Genomic DNA, 22,589 nt, shown 5'->3' with positions numbered 1-22,589 from the left:
TTTGACACCCCTGTGCTAGAGTAATGTCTGCTCTGAATACTTTGTAAGGGCTTCCATATTAACTGAAGGCTGGAAAGCAGCAAAAGGAATCATACAGATAGACCTGGACTTCTGACCACAATGGAGCCTGGAATTTTGTTCCTAGGTCACTGCAGTCCCAAGATGAGATATCATATCACTGGACCTGGTTTTATAATAATCTTTACGATGGTTGTTAAGTGAGTCACCATAGTCATAAAGAAATCCAGCATATCCCCCAAAATGTAAATGTTTTCAGTAGGAAACATGACAAATCACAATCACGTGACCCTTGCATACTGTAACCAGCTGTAAATGCAAGCCAGTTGCAAAGTGCCAGAAATGTGGTCACGTCATAGGAGAGGCGTGGATATTTGAGGGGTTTTTTTTTGAGGATTTTTCTTAAGTCTGTCATGAGTTCAAATTTCAATATTAAGTTTTAATGCCCATTTTATATGTGTTCTGGGCAGCATTTCTGCCCCACTTTGTTTGGTGTTCTTTTAATTAAAAAGAAGGACTGTTTCTCCACCTTGGAGAGGTTGAGAAGCTGCGTGGACTTTAACTCCCAGAATTCCCCAGCCAGCCTGCCATTGGTCAGTCAGTGCTAAGAAAAAAACGCACTGTAAAGCCAAAGGACCAGGCTGTATGTATCATTTTTTTTCTTCTTCTTATAAGAAATATGCATTAAAGGCAGTGGTGGGATTCAATTTTTTTTACTACCGGTTCTGTGAGCATGGCTTGGTGGGTGTGGCAGGGGAAGGATACTGTAAAACCTCCAGTCAGAGATGGCATTTTCCGGTTCTCCGAACTACTCAAACTTCCCATTACCAGCTGTAAGAACCTGGCCAGAACTGGTCAGAACCTGCTGAATACCACCTCTGATTAAAAGGGTGATAAAGGGGACTGCAGGGAGAAATGGATCAGTTTATAACTGGGTAGATGGACTATGGTTTTTGTTAATTAACAAATAAATAGAAAATAGTTACTGTTTAGTGGAAGCGCCCATATCCACTACAAATGTGCCTGCTGATTGCTTTCCCCCACCCCATGTGGTGCGTCTTGAGACCCTCCCCTTTCTCTTTCAAATACATCATCGCCATCATCATCATCGCCCCGCCCCAATTTCCTCCATTTCAGAAACTCAGCAGCTGAATACAAAGAAGCATTTTCAGTAAGGCTCTGCATAGGTGAGGTTCCTTTTCCAGGCAAATTATGCTTGCACTGTAGGAAATTAGCACCCACCCCTCTCCTAGGAAAAGGAAATGCTTTAGGATATGCTAAAAAGGCTGAATATTTCCCCTAAAAGAGAAGTAGAAACTCTGAAACACAGAAACTCACCCCCCCACACACACCTTTGTCAATGGACCATTAAGCCGTGGGCCAGTCTATTCTATATAACAAAGATCTATTTCCTCCAGGTAGAGCCACAATAGGAGTTACCCAAAGCCCTTTCATTACATCACCATCCAGCAAGGCTGAACCAAGCCTGGGACTCAGGACAGCCTACAGAGTCCCTGCATGGCCCCATGGGAGTCTGACAACCAATCAGAATACAAGCTCAAATTCAAATTCCCACAGAGGGCATAAAACCCAGGGACTCTCAGCATCTCTTCCCTTTTTCGCTCAGGAGCTCCAAGGCTTGTGATCCTGTCCACCATTAGACTACCAAACAGCCTCCATGTTTCCAATGTCTTTTTCCCCACTTGGAATTGAACCCTGAAGGACATTTCTTCCAACAGTACCTTATGTTATATCTTTCTGGTGCTGCGCCAAGATTTTGAAATCTGCCCAGATCTTGAAGGACATCACTTGAACAAGCTGGAATTGATTGGTATGACAAAGTGTTTTTATTGCTTTATGGTCTTTAAGATTTATCACTTCTACCACAGTTGTATGTTTCAAGTAATGCTGATTGGTTCCATTGAACTTTTATTGTTTGGAATATATTGATTTCAGGGAAGATCTTTGATCTGTTGCATTTTTCTTTGAGCATTTTTTTAAGTGGAAAGCAGCAGTTTCAAGAAACAAAATGAAGACACCACAATTTATTCTATCCTCTGAAACTACAATCCTACCCACATCTACTTGGAAACAAGCTCCATTGAATGCAATTAGACTTCATTCTGAGGAAACAGTTTCTAAGTTGGTAAATTCACTGAAACCATCAACTAGCAATGATCTCAGTCCAATGTACTGTTTTGAATTGTCCAATGTACTGTTAAAAATACTTTAAGCCTCCTTTTTCATTCATCAGGATCCTCTAGGATAATTTGTGAGCCTTTTTTTACTTGTAAACTGCCCACAATCATTTGGCAGTGAAGTGTATAAATTTGATTGATTAACTAATAAATAATAAATAAATAAGGCAGTGTCACCCAAGTGCATTGAACCTGTTAGGTCTCCCACAAAGTCAGAATAATGGCAATGAAAAAGTTGCTCCATTGTTTGTATGATATCGTAACTGGGAGCTTCTACTTGTGAGAAATTTCAATGTATCGCTATGCCAGGGATATGTTCAGAATGTCCCATTACTCAACTGGATAACATTATCAGTGATACACTAATGATGTTACCTAGTTGGGTAATGAAATGTCTGCAAGAAAACAATCAAACTCAGAGGGCACCCAGGACCCCATAGCTCAGTCCTGAGCTACAAATTTTCTTCTATTGATATTGCCTTGCAGAGGAGAACAGAGCTGGAAAGCAGGTTAGTGGGATGGGGAGGGAATGGAGATTTTGCAGTATCTTTCCTCTGCCACCTAGCCATGCTACCAAGCCACGCTACGCCCATCAAGCCATGCCCAGAGAACCAGTAGTAAAATTTCTTGAATCCCACCACTGAGTCCAAACCCCTGCTTAGGCAAGAAACCCTACACTATTTCAGACAAATGGTTATCCAATCTCTTCTTTAAAACGTATCACTTTCCTATGTGCTTGAAGGCCTGTGTTTACACTCACTGAAGTAGATTGTTGACTCTGCTTATCATATAGTTCCTGGAGTACAATTTTATCAGTGATCTTGCATTAAAGTTAAATCTGCCATTATGCCAGCAATATCAGTTTTGATAGGCAAGTGAGATTTGCTACCCTGACAAGCAGAGAAATATGGGAAAACGCTAGCAATTTATTCTGTTCTCTTTTGGGCAAGAGGATACTGGAATATGTGTTTAGACACATATCAAAAGGAGGCAAGTAAGTCCCAATTGGCTGAAAGTCATCTGGGTTCTGCGGCTGGTCAAATAGGGCACCACCAAATTGGTGGTTTTGTTGAATTCTGAACAAACTATACGTATGTCTGTCCTTATGTTCAAATATAGCAGGAAGTAGTAAACTAATAATAATAATAACCTCTTGAATGAGTTTCTTTCAAGAAGGAAGGAGCCAGTGATCTTTTCACTTGAACTTCAAAGCAGAGGTGATATTCAGCAGGTTCAGTACTGGTAGCAGAAATTTTGAGTAGTTCTGAGAACCGGCAAATACCACCTCTGACTGATCCCGCCCCCATCTATTCTCTACCTCCTGAGTCCCATCTGATTGGTTGGGTCTTCATTTGTTGCCCGGCAGAGGAGAACAGAGATGGAAAGCAGGTTAGTGGGGTGGGAAGGGAAGGGGGATTTTGCAGTAACCCTTCCCCAGGAGTGAGGAGAGAATGAAGATTTTACAGTATCTTTCCCCTGCCACACCTACCAAGCCACGCCCGCCAAGCCACACCACACCTACCAAGCCATGTCCAAAGAACCGATAGTAAAATTGTTGAATCCCACCACTGTTTGACAGATCCATGTATGCAATGCAAAGAAATATAAAGTATCTTTCTTTTACTGCTCATCTCCAAGGACATTAATTGTCTATGGAAATTCATATAGGGAAGAGGAAGACTGAAATTAAAATCTGGGAAACTTAGCTTTTTCTATGGCAGTAATGGAATAATGATGTGTTTTCATGAGCCTTTTTGTTCCCTCTGTATTTTACTGCTGGCTTCTAGTTCAGAAAACAGCAAGATCAAGCCAACAACATATGAATACGGTATCAAATTTGGGTGGACAGTCCTTTTACTGATATTATAAATCATGAGTGAAGAAGGGTCTTGGAATATTTTTTTGAACAATTGTAAGCTGGTTGTATGGTCTACTTCTCCTAGAATTTGCCAGTATCCTGTATTATTTATTTGTTTATTTGCAATTGGAGTGTTGCTTTCCTACGTTTCCTACATTGATTGATGACTGGAAACCTCTTATGGACTTTTTGCTTAGTAATAAAAAGGAGACGTTGTGAACTATACGTTTGATGATTAAGTAGGATCAGATTATAGAAAGAAGAACAATATGATGAACTTTAGAAAGGGAGGTCAAAATATATTTGAACTACTGAGAAGAATATCAGAAGCTACTTTTTTAACATTTCTTTTCTTTTTCTTCATTTTTTCCTCTTTTTGTGCTTTTCCTTCTTTCTTGTCCTTTTTTATTCCTTACTTTCTATTAGTTTGTGTTATCTTTTATCTTCTTGCTGAACTTCACACATCTGTCTCACAAGAAAAAATTGCCTTACAGATCAACCGCCCTTTCTCACTTCATTGATCCCATTTCCCTCATATGCACCAGCAGCTGCTCAGCCAGATTTTTTTTATTGTTGATGTTGCTATTGGACTATTGATCGTTTAGGAGATCAATAGTCCTAAGGCAGAAAAATAACACAAAGCATAAAGAAATCCGTGACTTCTCAGTGGAGCTTGCACAGAGAAGAACAAAGCTCCCTACTGTTTTACCTCACTCCTCTCATGTGCGTAAGCAATCCGTCAGCTGGTGAGATGAATGTTTGCTTGTTTGTTTTTTGGTATAGGAATATGGTAGAGGAAGGAAATTTCCTTGCTGGCAGATCTACTGTGTGCAAGCCAGATGCCTGCTCTCTCTCACAACCCTCATCCAGATTGTCATAGAAATCACTGGATAGAATAGTCAGTGAGATCTGGCCAATTCCTTCTTCTTAACCAGTTCATCACTAGACCTGTCACTGCATATCGCAGAGTGCTTGTATAGTAAAACCTGTGTCAGCAGCAGAAGAAAAGCATTACTTCAATAGCAGAACTAGTGAAGATGATATCAAGCTACTGTCATAGCAGGCTGGGGATGCACAGTCAACTCACATGACCAACTTGACATTGCCAACTCGGTGCCAACTTGCCATGGCCAATTCGCCATGGGACAAAAGTTACCCTAATATTGAAGAAATGGTGGAATAGAATAATTAAAGAAAGGATATAAAAGAGGGAACAAAATGAAATGTGAATGACAAACATTTAAATAATTTTTAAACATTTTAAATGAATCAAACTGTTGAATTGTCCCATTCCAGAGACAGATGCGATGTCATTGGGACATGCTTCTTCAAAAACACCATCACGTTATAGTGATTGGGAAGGAAGGATGAGCCCTATATTTATGTAGAGTTCTCTCCCTTTTAAAAAATAAGTGGTGATTCTTTAGGATCTTTTTAAAAACTGGATATATAGATGCTATGTGTAAGAACTACGGTAGAGAAAATCACAGAATACAAAGACCTGCAAGTAGAAGAGGAATAAAGTATGGTAAAAGGAAGCATAGATGGTACTAATCTGATAGGTACTTGGGATGCAATCCTAAAAAATCTGGAGCGCCACTTGAACTCCCTTGGCACTGACAAAATAATCATCCATCAATTGTAAAAGGCAGTTTTGCTTGAAACCGCTTACATCCTGTGATGATACTTTTAACATCTGCTTATTCCAGGCCTTTGGGAAGTACTCGATAGGTGGATGAAAAATGCCAAATCCAGGGGCTTCCGGTGACGTCACATTGTGGTGGTGCAGGGGAACTCTGTCCTGCTCCCCTGCATCGGGTTCTTTTTTGCCTTTGGATAGCTGTTCATGGTGTGGTTGGATCCTGGAGGGATTACTAAAGTGAGGAGAGTCTCACTTCAGTCCAATCGGGAGTTGTGATCCCAAGGCAGTGAGGAAGAGAGCCTGAAGTCCAAAGTGAAAGTGGGCTCGGGCAGACATGAAGACGCGATGAACCAGCAAGGAAAGGGAGCAGCGAGGAGATAGCAAGCTGAGATCGGGCAAGCTATCAGTAGGAGAAATATCTTTTGGATTACAACTGGAACATCGTGGGAAGAAGAACTGCTTGTATTACTGAAACCCAGAGTGAAAGGGGTGAAGGTGGAAAGTGGCGGCAGCGATCTAGTTTTCTATCCCCAATGCTGGGAAATAGTGGAAATACAACTTTAAAAAAGAAAATTGAGAAGGAGAGACAAGGGGATATTACTGGAAAGAGCCCTCGGTCATCAACTGCTTGAAGCGAGACTATTGAATCTATTCCGCTTGAGAAAGGGTCTTGGGACTTGGACACAACTTTAAGAAAGCTTTGAGGAGTAACGGTGCAGACTTTGGAGGCGGCCATTGAAAGTAGCAGACCTCGGTAAATTGCATCACTGTAACTGGAGTGATTAATAGAACTGAGAACGGAACGAAATTGATACAAAATAAGCGGGATAAGCATTTTCTATTTTGGCTGTCTCTACTATAGTATTTATAGTTAGTTATTTAGATATTTAGATATTCATTATTATTTAATAGTAAGATATTAAGGTGACAGTAAAATAATAAGAGATTCTATACTCCCCCTCTTGAAGTATTTATTCTCCCTTTGAATTTACTGGGCTTGGATAGTTTTATTCTATATATATATCTATGTTATATACTTAATATATCTATATATACTTAAATAATAATAAGAGACTAATACTGATTGGTTATTCTATATAGAATAGCATCTAAATTTTGGTCATGTGACTATGGGGATGTTGCAATGGCTTTAAGTGTGAAAAACAGTAATGAGTCATTTTTTTCAGTGCATTTGTAACTTTGAACCATTATTAAATGAACTTTGTAAGTCAAGGACTATCTGTACTAACACTTCACATGATCCTGATACTATCCCTCTGTTGATGCAGCCTAGGATTGCATTAGCTTTTTTCAGCAGCTATGAACTAGCTTATTTAGACATTGAAATCAAGCAATCATAGCCACTCCAAAAAGCAGTTTGTTGCATCTTGTCTATCATTCAGACAAGAACAAAATTAAAAATTCCAGCTCCGGTTCAAAATATGTAATTCAGATACACAAATGCTACAAATGGGAGATTAACATATTATCCACTTTTATTTTCTAGGTGCTTCAAAATATTTCTCCTGTAGTTGGGAAATTTAATTGAAGTTGCACAAAACAATTTTGGCATAAAAACCAGGGTTCCAGGTACACCAACATTCTTGCGTTTAATAACATTGGAAGAGTCAAAGGTCCTTTTTCTAAAAACCTGGGGCTATATTGAAAAATTAATTGGATTGCTAAAAACACAATCTTGAAGTTAATCTGTTGCAATACTGTGTAAACAATGTTTTTTCTGCTTGTGTCCGTGTCTTGTGTTTGTTTATTAAGCAATGGCTTGGGTTACTGATATGTGTGCCAGCTTCACAGATCAGTTGATATTATCTAACTATAATTGTTATAGCTGAAGAGATACCTTTCCTCAAAATGTAAGTATTTGTTTTGAAATAGCTCTTGATGATGGTGCTGAAACTGCCCCTGTTCACTTGACATGGTGAACTGCAAGCTAGCTAATCACATTTAACTGGGTATGTTGTGTGAATGTACCCTTATGGTTAGATTCTGATTCATATGGTGGGTGTAACTAGCTAGTTAGGTGAATTGAACAAACCATTATTAACAGTGGTATATCATGTGAACATAGTGATTCTTTACAGTAGTATCTGTCAAACCCAAACTCAAAAATGACACAGTGAAATCCAATGGAGTCCAATACTTTATTTGCTTACACCTAATAGCAATAGCACTTAGACTTATATACTGCTTTATAGTGCTTTACAGCCCTCTCTAAGCGGTTCACAGAATCAGCATATTGCCCCCAACAGTCTGGGTCCTCATTTTACCGACCTCAGAAGGATGGAAGGTTGAGTCAACCTTGAGCCTGGTGAGATTTGAACTGCCAAATTGCAGGCATCTGGCAATCAGCAGAAGTAGCCTGCAGTACTGCACTCTAACCACTGTGCCACCGTGGCTCAGTAGAGGGAATCTCACCAGACTAAAGCTGTAGTCTACTAACCCAAAAGATATATCCTGAGATATTCTAGGTGGGCCTTCCTTGAACCTCTCCCTGCCCCATCCACCTCAGGACTATACTCTGTTAATTTGGGCTTCTCTCTGGAATGTTCTGCCTCCTTTCTGGGAAACTGCGGTGCTTGTTGTAATGACGAGGCAGTCGAGGTGTTTGATCATGATCAAATGAATCATGATGATCTTTATTGGAGTCTAGTCTTGCATTTAAACACATTTTCAGTAATCCTCTAACATTGGTTAACTTTGGTTATTGCTTAACTGTTTAGCATATTAATTAACACAATTAATTATCTCTAGTTAAAGTCTAACACATGTTTACTTCCTCTCTCTAATCCTCCTTTACATTAGTGTCTTTGTTTGCCTGAGTTGTATTTGCTTTGGAACCTTTATTACCTGAGGTTTGCCATCAAGATAATGACATTACTGCAATTACAACTCTACATATCCTCGTTTTTTATTTTAAATGGAGGATTCAAAGATTTATGAATGTATCGCAATTATAAAGGAGTAAGAGAGCGGGAAGTAGAACGAAACAATGCAAACAAATTTGGAATACATTGAATAAAACAACAGGTTACAATTAGTACAATAATAATAATTATAGCATAAAAGAAAATCTGTCTGAGCCAAGACCAATCAGGGAGCCAATTGGCTAGCCATTCAAAAGATGAGTACTGAGCGTGGATATTATTTTGAATGTATGATTGTAAATTGGCAAGCTCATCCTCAATAGTTTTATTCAAAGAATGAAAAATTCTGAGGATGAACATTAGTAGCATGTTTATCAAAAAAGAATCACATATCAGATCCTTAAACTGCCAACCAGCGCATATCGATCCTGTATTAGATTGATCAGAGGCATTAAAAATAGGAAAATTGTCAGGATACATATCAGGAGCTATATTAAGTCCATACAAAGAAGAATTAAAGGTACCTGACAATCAATAGTAGTTAGAACAATAACAATAATTCCCTAGCTTTTTAAATATGTGCTGAGCAGCATCATAATCAGACCAATTATGAAGCCAAGTATGTTTAGCGTGACAACAGAAACACAGACCTCTTGTAAATTTACTAACTTTCAAGTAACACCAACGGACAGAATTCAATTGCATAGGGGGTTTAGAAAATAGCCAGTAGTGTGAAATAGATTGTAGTTGTGAGACAATAAATGTAGAAGACATGATCAAGTTAGGAGTAAAAGAAATTTGACCAAATGCCATTGGGGGCTCATAGTATAAAGTAATATTTGTGCCATGGGTCATAAACATGTATTGGGCATGACGAACCCACAAATTAGGGTTAAGATGAACCACAGAAGTGTCATTTTGAGCAGAAACACCATTAACCATAAACAAGAAAATACAAAGTAAAATTGTAACAGAATTAGCAGTAATAATAGCAAAAACAGCAGCAACAAGATTTTCAGGAGTCTGAGGTAATGAGGCCTGTTGCAGTTGTTGTTGAGCTTGATATGTAGTAGATTTAACCTGGCCCCAAGTGATGGGTTGCAGGCGCTTCAACCTTAGAAGCCGGACTTCTGTGTTCAGATGAAGATTGAAATCCGGAATCGAGTTGTGAAGGCCCTGATGCCATGCCATGATACGGACAAACACAGCGTGCTGGAACCCACACTGCTTGTTCGGTAGAAGGATCTTCCACAGCAGCATAACTGCGACCCCAGGTGATCAGCGGTGTAGGGCCTTTCCAGGTTGAATCTGGAGCTTGGCGATACTTTACCAAAGGCCTTGCTAAAGATTCAGTAGTTCGAAAATGCAAATTAACAGGTGAGTCTGCAAGAGAATCTAAAAAGGTTAAATAATTCCAAGTGTATAATGCTACAGCAATGAGATTTTGAATCTTTCGCAGATGATAAGGGCCAGACTCAGTTTGTAATTGTTTTTGAAGCAATGCCTTAAAAGTACGATGAGCTCGCTCAACTATAGCTTGACCCTGAGAGTTGTAAGGAATTCCATGCACTAAAGTAATATTTCATTTCTGACAAAAGGTTTGAAATTCCTTACTAATATAAGCTGGGCCATTATCAGTTTTCAACTTAGAAGGCCGACCCATTACAGCAAAAGAGGATAGGCAATGAGAAATAACATCTGAAGTACGTTCATGTTTTGAAACAGTAACCCAAAGGAAATGTGAATGAGTGTCAATAGACGTGTGAAGATAACAGTATGGCTTAAAGGTTGAAAATTGAGTTACATCCATTTGCCAAATTTGAGTAGCTTGGGTTCCTCGTGGGTTGACACCCACTGGAAAGGGAACTGCCAGTTGCTGACAAGCTGGACAAGCACGGACAATATCCTGGGCTTGAGATAATGAAATTTTAAATTGCTTTGCAAGCGATTTGGCATTTTGATGAAAATAAGAATGGCTATCAACAGGATCAACAAACAAAGACGCAACATCCTTTCAGGATTCATCTGCCTTCTGATTTCCTTCAGTCAAGGCATTAGTAAAGGGAGTATGACTCCGAATGTGTTCTACATACAAAGAATACAAGTGAGTTTCCAAACTATTCTTTAAAGATAAAAACAAGGATAACAAATTCTTATTCAAAGAGAGACCACAATAAAAAAAAAGGAAGAGATTGCATAGCTAAGTACACATATTGAGTATCAACTATCAAGTTAATAGGTTGGTCATTGAACAATTGTAAAGCCAAAATCACAGCAGCCAGCTCAGCACGCTGAGCTGAAGTCTTCATGGTAGTAAATTTAGAATACAATTGTTGTTGAATCTGCCAGACTACCACACCCCTTGTTGGTGAGTCATCAGTAAAAACTGTAAGAGCTTTAGAAATAGGATTTCGCACAAAAATGGAAGAAAAGGCAGGATTTAAAGTAGTAGTAACCACTATTCTAGGATCCTTGGGTAAAGAATATAATAATTTTCCTACATATTGAGAAAAGGCTATCTGATATGATTCTGAAATCATCATCAAATGCTCATATTCAACTTTTGTACGAGTGAAAGCTATGCTAATGAGATCCTGTCCTATAAGATGTAAGGCTTGTTTACGACCTTTATTAATCAAATCTTCTAATGCTAATTGATAAGGACAAATGTTTCTAGGTGGAGTAGCTGACAAAGTAATCCATTCATGAATGTTGACTGCTTGTGGAGAGGCATTAGAATAAAGACATCCTGTGGGTAAGGGTGCAGTAGGAAGAATAGCTAAACAAAGTCCTATTGTTAAGGATGTTGTCCTGTCCACATATCGATGCTTAAACTTATTCAATATTTCTTGAAGGCATGTTCTTTGAAGATCAGTTAATACAACTAGATCTCCTGGTGATTGTGCTCCCTTCAAAGATTGAAATAAGGGCAACATATCACCAGTTGTAATGTAGAAGAATGGGCGTGCCCAATTAATAATGCCAAGTACTTTTTGCCATTGTACTAATGTATATGATTTCTGTACTTGTAAGTCAGGAAGAATTGGAATGGAGCAATTATGCAACATTCTATGTCCTAAGTAGGTATAAGGTTCTACCTTTTGAATTTTGTCTGAGGCTATATACAATCCCTGTTGCGCCACAATATCCATTACCTCTTTTAACAACTTAGATTCATCAAAATCTGGGGCTGCTATCAATATATCATCCATATAATGATAGACTAAATAGGAAGGAAATTTATTCCTAAAGGGTTGAAGAGCATTATCCACGAAATATTGACAAAGTGTAGGGGAATTAAGCATTCCCTGAGGCAACACGCACCAATGATATCGTTTTGTGGGCATGCTATTATTAAAAACTTGGAACAGTAAATGCAAATTTTTCTTTGTCTTGAGGCTGCAAAGATATAGTAAAAAAAGCAGTCTTTAAGCAATCTTTATAAAAATTAGGAATTAAGTTAGGATTTGGTAGACCACATTGTAAAGGACCCATGGGTTGGATACGTTTATTAATTTCTCGTAAATCTGCAAGAGGCAAATTTCCCATTTTTCTTTTTTATAACAAAAACAGGAGTATTCCAAAGACTAGTAGAAGGTTCTATATGACCAGCAGCCAATTGTTCTTGAACCAATTGTTGTAAAGCAGCAAGTTTTTCCCTTGATAATGGCCATTGTTCCACCCAAACCATCATAGAACAGAGCCATTTAAGAGGAAGAGCCATCATCAAGAATCAAATGGACATTAAGAAGAGAAAGGATATCATGGCTCCAAACATTAGTATGAATATCTAGAATGTATGGTTGTAGGAAAAAGAACTTACCAGCAGATTTTGTAACATTAATTTCTTGAACACTCTGCCAAGCAGCTGTAGAACCTTCTATTCCCCACAATGAAGAAACTGACATTTTTGCCACTGTACTGGCCAATGTAAAGAGATGACAGTAACTTCAGCTCCAGTATCCAATAACCCTTGAAATGGTTGTTTATTTAAGGAAGAGAGGGGAGTTCAGCTGATGAAGTAAGCCTACAGATAAAAAAGTTGATCCAAATCTTGCATCCACATGATTACCTATACCAGGAGATGGGATTTCATGTGGAAGAAGAAGCAATTGAGCAAGAGAAGAATTACAAGGAAGAATTTGAGGAAGATTCACCCAAATCTGAATCATAATGATACCAGTATAATCTGAATCTATTGCACCAGGCACAACAAAACAGCCATTTTTGTGTGCAGAAGAACGAGGCAAAATTAAGCCAACTAATCCTGAAGGAAGAGCTCCTTTAAATTGAGATGGAACTATTTTAACTTCCAAGGGAAATTTAAACTCAATTTCCTCTTGAGTGATTAAATCAATTCCAGCACTACTAGCTGTGGCTGGGGAGGAGTGAGAGAGACTGCTGGAGCAGTCAGGTAATATTTGCTTCCAATCTTCAGGAATCATTGTATAACCATTTTTTATTCCTTCTACAAGTCCTCTTGTAAAATTACCACTAATCCCATAGTCTGTAACTGCTTTTTAAAACTCTCTTAAGATCTGATAAGGCAGACCCTCCCATTCTGCTACTTGCAGTCCAAGCTGTGGCCCCTGACCAGGATGATATTGTACTGGACAAACAGACAGTAATTCTGCAAGTTCTGTTCCTGAGACAGAGGCATCTTTTTTACAATCCTCAACCATTTTCTGAAAAGAAGACTGAACAATAGAGTCAGGAGGCTTTTGCCCTGTATCTGCAGAAGCTGAGGGAATGGAAGACATATATTCAGGTGGAGAAGGAGGATAAATGACAGCATTAGTATAACATGAAGGTGGAGGTGTTAAAAGAGAAAGTTCATTGTGACCAAATTTTTCAATTGCATGCCTACATAAATGCCACACCTGCAAAACTTCTATTTCTGCTCTAGGTTCAGTATGCAATGTTTTCCCTATATGTTCCCAATCAGTTAATTTTAAAGACCCCTCTTTTGGATACCATAAGCACTAAGCTGCAATCTCCTGGACCAGCCTTAAGAGATTTTTCTGTGGTACCTCAGTATTATTTTTCTTCAACAAATAGCCCAATTCATCTACATGCTTCCTTTGTTCCTCAGAAAGTGAAGACCCCATACTTACAGAAACCAAAAGGTTGAAGAAACCACAAAGGGTTGAAGGTGCACTAAATCCTTGCCAGACGAAGTAAAAGGGTCCCTGTTCGGGCACCACTTGTTGTAATGACGAGGCAGTCGAGGTGTTTGATCATGATCAAATGAATCATGATGATCTTTATTGGAGTCTAGTCTTGCATTTATACACATTTTTAGTAATCCTCTAACATTGGTTAACTTTGGTTATTGCTTAACTTTCGTTACTGTTTAGCATAGTAATTAACACAATTAATTATCTCTAGTTAAAGTCTAACACATGTTTACTTCCTCTCTCTAATCCTCCTTCACATTAGTGTCTTTGTTTGCCTGAGTTGTATTTGCTTTGGAACCTTCATTACCTGAGGTTTGCCATCAAGATAATGACATTCCTGCAATTACAACTCTACAGGTGATCATGCCAGGATTCCCTCCTTACTCTTTCTCCATGTGCATATTCCGTAACAGCTTTACAAAATGCTACAAAATCTTCTTCTCTCCATAACAGTTCTTCAGCTAGTTCTTCAGAAGTAGCTAGTTCTACCAGAAGTAGTGGGAACACCCATTTTTCTCCAACTTTAAATTAAAGATGTTGAAGTCTCTTCTAAATTTAAGTTAAGCTTCCATGAAACTGGAGATCCCTGTCATGAGGCTTTCTGAATACAGATAAAGAACAGCTACATGTTACAGAGCAATCTCTTTTCTAAATCTCATTTATGCTCTGCTAGAGAGAAGTAATGTGTAGAAGCATGTCTGGTGGAAAGCTGAAGTACATGGTCTCATTTCTGGTGGCTGGATTTGCAGAGTTATTTTAATTACCCAGCACTGTGATTTTTTCCCATTTGATGAGCTGCCCCTTATAAAATGGGAAAACTCATGGTGGAATGACATCATGACATACTATTCGCTGTTCCTCCAGATAGAAAAATCCAGCTCCCATAAATCTTAGCTTATATGGCCAATGATGAGTGATCAGAGGAGTTACAGGCAGATTTCAAGTCCTGGAAGGCTTCACATTAGTATTTTGTGTCCTTGAGTATCATATATGTCTTCTTCAATTAAAGAAGGTCTTAATATAGGTAGACCTTGACTTACCACCAAAACTGGGACCAGAATTTCTGTTGCTAAGCAATGTGGTTTGTTATGTGAGTCACATACAATGTAACAACCCTTTTTCTGTCATGGTTGTTAAATGAATCATTGCAATTCTTAAATGAATTATGGGGTCGCCAAGTGAAGTTGGCTTCCTCCCTTGAATTTGCTTATCAGAAGCTGGCTGGGAAGGTTGCAAATGGTGATCACATGACCGAGGGTAGCAATAGCAATAGCACTTAGACTTATATACTGTTTCACAGTGATTTTACAGCCCTCTCTAAGTGGTTTACAGAGTCAGCATATGGCCCCCAACAATCTGGGTTCTCATTTTACCTACCTCGGAAGTATGGAAGGCTGAGTCAACCTTGAGAATTGAACTTCCAAATTGCTGGCAGTCAGCAGAAGTAGCCTGCAGTACTGCATTCTAACCACTATGCTGCTGCAGCTACATGGATGTTGCAACCATGTAAATACTGTACATGCTGGTTGCAAATTTGAATATGTGACTGTGGGGATGCCATGAAAGTTAAAAGTGCAAGGACTGGTCATAAGTCACTTTTTAAAATGCGGTTGTAATTTCAAACAGTCACTAAACAAATGGTCATAAATCAAGGACTACCTGAACTCTCTTTGTTGATATCCATACTTCATTCTCCAGAACATAGTCATCTTTACATTTTTAAAAATCTAGAATGGAGCGCTCCTGATGTTTCACATGAATGGGAAACTCAAGGTATTTTATAATTTTTAGTTGTCATTCAGAATTGGGGGTGGGGGAGTATCTCAGCAAGACAAGCTCTTGATGGCTATTTTAATTGCTACCAGTAAATGACTATCAGGAAAACAAATCTGAAGTGTTCACTGGTTGTTAGGAAGTTGTTCAACAAGTAGAACTGGATCTTTCAGGTAATTTAAACAAGATATGTCTCAATTTTCTTAAAAAAATAATTTTGGGGTCACTCTGACATCTGATACTTTGCCCTTACAGAAATTCTCAGAAGGAAATTGGATCATCTTTTGACAGGGTTTATAAACCAGAAATCTCAGGTAATTTTTATTGTACTGGACCAAAAATGGAAATAACTAAATAAAACGAGATGTAACACTCCTCACTAGATGTCAGATCCGTGTATTTCCCATTCTTCAGTGGAAGAAGAAGGGGAGGGGGGGAGTTGGTACAAGTAATCCTTTTTGATGTAACCTGAATATATTAAATTCTGTATATGATATACAACTGGAGGAGTGGACCCAGATGTCTAGAAACTTGTCACCTCTTGAAGAGATAACAAGATGAGAAGGGGCCATAAAAATTCCAGCTCTGGAAGACACCCCTGGGAACTCTGCTAAGATACGTTCCCAGAGAAGGGGAGGGGGGAATTAACATGTTGGTTCTTTGTTTGACTAAATCCACACCTAAATAAGGATTCCTTTTGAAACACCTGGTTTTCAGAAGTTCATTCTTTTCGGTTGAAGGGAAAAAGCCCAATGCTTACATAAAGCAGAGTCTAAGATATATTGAATAAATATATTGAAGGGAAAAAGCCCAATGCTTACACTAAGCTTCAGTTGGTTAATGTGAAATATTAGAATGAACTGGAATGTCAAAACAGTTCGATTTGAGTTCCCTTTAATTTTTTGTTCAAGACCAAGGGGAAAAAGAGGCAAAGTGAGAAACTTAGGCATCATGGGGAAGGTATTCTATATGCCTTTTATAGCACACTTAAGATGAAATACAAATTATGGTATTCCATGATAGCAATCCTGTGCTGAAATCTATCTTACAATTTCTTAGCAATGTTTTTATCTATGAAATAGTTTCCTTTTTCTACCTTATTCTTAGTGTACTTCTTCCACTTTTCATTGGGTTGTTTTCAAACTTTGTGTGTGTGTGTGTGTGTATTTGCTTAAGTTGGTGCTCTTTCCTCATATGCAGTTCCATCATTCTTATGCAATAAAGTACGATTATAATTGCATAACAACGAACTATAAGCAGTCTCAACAATTGTAATACTGAAGAAAAAAAACATAACTACCAATATACACTGCTCAAAAAAATAAAGGGAACACAAAAATAAGACATCCTAGATCTGAATGAATGAAATACTTTGTTCATTACATAGTTTAATGTGCTGACAACAAAATCACAAAAAAAATATCAATGGAAATCAAATTTAGCAACCCATGGAGGTCTGGATTTGGAGTTACACTCAAAATTAAAGTGGAAAAAAATACTACAGGCTGATCCAACTTTGACGTAATGTCCTTAAAACAAGTCAAAATGAGGCTCAGTAGTGTGTGTGACCTCCACGTGTCTGTATGACCTCCCTACAATGCCTGGGCATGCTCCTGATGAGGTGGCAGATAGTCTCCTGAGGGATCTCCTCCCACACCTGGACTAAAGCATCCCCCAACTCCTGGACAGTCTGTGGTGCAACATGGCGTTGCTGGATGGAGCGAGACATGATGTCCCAGATATGCTCAATTGGATTCAGGTCTGGGGAACGGGCGGGCCAGTCGATAGCATCAATGCCTTCATCTTGCAGGAACTGCTGATACACTCCAGCCACATGAGGTCCAGCACTGTCATGCATTAGGAGGAACCCAGAGCCAACCACACCAGCATATGGTCTCACAAGGGGTCTGAGGATCTCATCTCAGTACCTAATGGCAATCAGACTACCCCTGGCGAGCACATGGAGGGCTGTGCGGCCCACTAAAGAAATCCCACCCCACACCATTACTGACCCACTGCCAAACTGGTCATGCTGGAGGATGTTGCAGGCAGCAGAATGTTCTCCATGGTGTCTCCAGACCCTGTCATTCTGTCACATGTGCTCAGTGTGAACCTGCTTTCATTTGTGAAGAGCACAAGGCACCAGTGGTGAATTTGCCAATCTTGCTGTTCTCTGGCAAATGCCAAATGTCCTGCATTGTTGGGCTGTAAGCACAACCCCCCACCTGTGGACATCAGGCCCTCATAGAGTCTGTTTCTGACCGTTTGAATAGCCACATGCACATTTGTGGCCCGCTGGAGGTCATTTTGCAGGGCTCTGGCAGTGCTCTTCCTGTCCCTTCTTGCACAAAGGCAGAGGTAGCAGTCCTGATGCTGGGTTGTTGCCCTCCTACGGTCTCCTCCACATCTCCTGATGTACTGGCCTGTCTCCTGGTAGCGCCTCCATGCTCTGAACACTACGCTGATAGACACAGCAAACCTTCTTGCCACAGCTCGCATTGATGTGCCATCCTGGATGAGCTGCACTACCTGAGCCACTTGTGTGGGTTGTAGACGCAGTCTCATACTACCACTAGAGTGAAAGCACCGCCAGCATTCAAGTGACTAAACCATCAGCCAGAAAGCATAGGAACTGAGAAGTGGTCTGTGGTCACCACCTGCAGAACCACTCTTTCATTGGGGGATGTCTTGCTAACTGCCTATGCTTTTCACCTGTTGTCTAATCCATTTGCACAACAGTGCGTGAAATTGATTGTCAATCAGTGTTGCTACCTAAGTGGACAGTTTGATTTCACAGAAGTGTGATTGACTTGGAGTTACATTGTGTTCTCTTAAGTGTTCCCTTTATTTTTTTGAGTAGTGTATATACTACCAACACTAGACCAAACTGGTTTTAATTTAATCTGGCTTTTAATTTAATCTAAACTGTTTTTTACTTTTAAGATTTAAGATTGATTTATAGGTGTTGAGATATACCTTAGTCATGAAAGCCAGCTGGATTACCTTGGGCTCATCACTCTAATCTTAGCGCAATCCATTTCACAGGTTTCTTGTTGTGGGGAAATTACTGTAGGAGGAAGATGTGTTGGATATGTCATTTGTAAAACTAATAAAAGCAGATAAATAAAATAAATTCAAATAAAAAAATAAAATAAATGATTCTGCTTTTAAGAGTTTACTGGAGCCTAACCATGTAATGGCTGATCAAATTTCAGGGAACAAATCCCAGCTGCCAACTCTAGCCCAGTCTCAGTCTTTAATCCGCAAATTATGTTAATATTTAAAATTCACATCAAAGTCAACCAAAAATAATTAGCACAAAACTTTATGGCTAATGTAACTGCACCATTAATAAAGTATACATATTTAGAGTTTATGTTTGTGCAAGTGCTGTACTTGTGACAGGGAAGTAGCCAAAGTTCAAAAAGCCAAGCACTTGGCAAAATTTCAGGTTGTTACTTATACAATACAGGTAACACAAGATTCTTTCAAGTTCTCCAGTGTTCCAAGACGGGGAGAAATATACATCTTAAAAATAACTTCCTTATTCTCCAGCACTTGAGCATTTGAAGAAGCTGTAATAATATACAAAAAAGCTGTAATTATGCATGCAAATTTCACCTCGTGTATTACTTAATATCCAACCAACAACATATTGTACCAGTAAATGAACATTTTAAACTGATATCCCTTTTATGATGAAAACTTGATACTCTTTCAAAGTGGCTTGGTAGAAAACAATCCAGATCTTGTCTTTCCTGAAACAGGTTTTGATCTGGGACATTTTGGCTGGCAGAGGGGTGATTTTTGTAGGCCTATTTTTCTATCAATCCTTTTGCAGCGTTTATGATTAGCAAGTCTGGGAGCCCTCTGGAACAGCGGAATGGAGTGCTTGTTGCCATAGGAAGAATTGAGAATTCTGAAAATCACTTTTCCCAACAGGAGAATGGTCCTCACTGAAAGAGCAAATTTGAGATCCAATGCACTGGATTCAAGCTTTTTATGTTTTAGTTCCTGACAGTGTTTGTTGGAGTTTGATAGGCAACTGCAAACATTTATTCAATTCTGAAGATCATTTTTTAAAAATTAAATAACAGCTTGCACATTACTAGTATTGCATTTGCCTGTTCTATTGAATGTCATTAATCATATGACTTTTTGATTGATTGATTTAGAAAGCTGAGCCTAGATTGGCTAATACAAGAATTAAACAGTATCAGTTGAAAAGCTATGTTAGAATGATAAATAATACTAATAAAATAAAATCCATACAGACATAAATATGTAAAATTCAGACCAGTCACCATACAATGTTACATAAGTGCAAAATGAGTAAGGAATACTGTATTGCTTGCTTGTCTAAGGGATTTTCAAGTTTTTCTTCAAATCAACTAGTGTCTGTATGCTTTCTCTCTCTCTCTCTCTCCCTCCCTCTCCCTTTCAATTCTCCTTTTTTTATTTGAAAGCAAAAGTAATTGAACACTTAAATGTTCAGTTCTTCATTCACAAGTTAGCTAAAATATGCTATTTCAGTGATAAAAATTCTATTCCATAGAAAGAAAAGCATTTTTTATTCTTAATATAGATAATATTTTATTTCTTTCTGGAAAGATACTTTGGGTGACTTTTATTTTTGCTAGCTGATTCAGAATAACATAATTTTGAAAAACAACAAAAAATGACTGTGAGGAACAGTAATTATTTTCATTTCAGGATGTACTCCCATCCTGAAAAGATACTTATGTATATCGATGTTTATTATTAAATTTATAAACTCATCCAACTCTATAACGATTTTGGATGATGTGTAATTAAAATAATAGCTAAAGCAATACAGGTAAAATATCATCAAAGAAGTCTTGAAGATGAAAACTATCCAAATCAACGCAAGACATATACAGGACATTCCTCCATCCCACCCCACCTCCTGTGCACAGAATCTAATCCAAAACCTAGAAGAATAGCCAACTTTTCCAATCATGGGTGGAATCAGGATGGAAGCTAGGTGTATACAAAATCCAAATATATCTCATCTGAAATGCAATGTGACTATCACAGACAAAGTTATTTCTATTGAATGCTTGAACACATCCATTAGGCTTCAACCATGGGTTAATCCACACATAACTCTATCTTGAACCTGTTTGCAGGACTGATTTCTGTAAAGATTGTACTGTAGGTAAATGACCAAGCTTCTAAACCAAGTACTGTGGTATAAGCTGTATGATGTCATCTAACTTAAGCAGCCAAATACATTTATTAGATTTTCTAAAGCGAACATTGTATCTCTTCACAGAATGTCAATTGCAATTTTTTTAAAATAAGAAAATGCACTCCCCAAAACATGATTTTTATACAGAACTCTTTCTTTTCCTATTAGGGCCAGTAGAAAAAAATTACTTTTTCATAGTTAAAGCATTGTAGCATTTTTGTCCTTAAGTGTCAATCATTCAGTTTTAAAGAAAAATGACATTTCTGTTTGAGGTAGGGACAAACAGTACACTAAGCAGGGAGGAAAATGCAGCTCCTTTGCAAAATTTTATTTAGAAAACACCCTTGCTTAAAAAGAGGGAGAAAATAAGAAGTTCTGACTTGGGTTAAACTTCAAACAAGGCTCTGATTCAGCACCAAAAAGATAACTTTGTATTAACTCTGCCTATTACCTATGACAATCAATTACCAACACTCAAGAATCAATTAGCAATCAATTAGCAATCCAGGACAGGACTGATATATTATATAGCATTAATGACAAAATAAAAATAGGTGAACCATTGTTGCAAGTTATTAAAAGTCCATTCTATATAGCAATGGATATCCTGCCTCTGTACTGTGTTTGCAGGAATGAACAAAAGAATTTTATATAGTTATGATAGTTTCTAAAAGGAAAAATAATTTATCAAGAATTTTGAAACAGGATAAAAAATTTAATACAATGTCAAGCTGTCCACATCCACTTAGGTTGCATTCTTTTTTTTTTAACAAATTTTATTGATTTTCAAAAACAAACACAAACAAACAAAACATAAAACATAAACATCTTTTTTGAAAGCAGCTTGATCCTGGGTTACATCTCTTTGTACAGACACAAATTCAAATTCATGCTCATTTTATATACCATTCCATATCTTATTGCTATTCTACATTTTCTATATAGCTTCTCCCCTCTTTTAACTTTCTTAGTTTTATTTTATTCATCTCATCTCAGTTCAGATCATTATACTTATATTCTTTGTCTGTCCTGATTCCAGCTGTCTATTATCTTTTCTCATTAAACAAAATTTCTCCTGTAATCACTGATTGGAGTATGACGCCTTTATCTCTTTCCCCTAAATTTATAACACTTAGCATAATACATAACTTCCACTTGGATTCTTAGTACATTCTAAAGTTACATACTGTATTTTAAAAAGAGAAAAAATTATAAATATATAATTAAAACAACAATCCATACCAATTCAAATCTATCATTAATATTCATTTAAATCTTAAACATTTTACACATTACTTTTCAAATAAGTATCATACTTCTATGGGAACACTTATAAACTTTCCATAATTATTTCCCCCCCACTTCACTTGTATTTTAAAACATTGTGTCATTAAAATGTTCCCATTCCTTCCTAATTCAATTCTCTCATTTATTTCATTTCCTTTTGTTCACAAAAGCTTCACTGAATTACAGAGTATTTTATCCCACTTTTTAATCACATGTTGTTTCCAATTTTCTAACATTATTTCTAATACAAATATAACAATACCATCTTATGTACCTTTGCAGAATCACTTTTTCAGTTTTTACCCATTATCTCTAAATAAGTCCTGTTTCTTTACATCTTGCTCCACACCTTTGAAGGTTCTCTTCCCTTCCTTCCTCCCTTGCTTCTTCTCTCTGCCCTTTTTACCCCCTTGTCTCTCCACCTCCATTTCCCTCTTTTGTATTCCCCCCTTCTGTTGCTTTCTAACATTATATCCACTTTTCACCTTATTTTTCCCTTTTTTGGTTGATTTTTTAGATCTTAAAGTCTCCATTTTCTTTCC

At 37.9% G+C, this 22,589-nt stretch overlaps 1 long non-coding RNA gene across 2 annotated transcripts; it reads left to right on the top strand.

The window, feature by feature from the left end:
* Positions 1–1,647: 1,647 nt before the first annotated feature.
* Positions 1,648–19,656, top strand: LOC148127419 (uncharacterized). Of its 2 annotated transcripts, none has more exons than XR_015742378.1 (4): positions 1,648–1,849; positions 7,224–7,306; positions 15,804–15,862; positions 19,390–19,656. It is a non-coding gene; the product is annotated as an uncharacterized LOC148127419 (long non-coding RNA). The 2 variants fall into 2 exon arrangements; XR_015742379.1 differs by having other exon boundaries at positions 19,316–19,656.
* The last annotated feature ends 2,933 nt before the right edge of the window (positions 19,657–22,589 follow it).

Source organism: Pseudonaja textilis, chromosome 2, assembly GCF_049901715.1.
Source record: "Pseudonaja textilis isolate UNSWEBS1 chromosome 2, rPseTex1.2, whole genome shotgun sequence".
Classification (NCBI taxonomy): Eukaryota; Metazoa; Chordata; class Lepidosauria; order Squamata; family Elapidae; genus Pseudonaja; species Pseudonaja textilis.
Note: the sequence above shows the minus strand (reverse complement) of the source record. Positions and strands in the feature narration are given on the sequence as shown.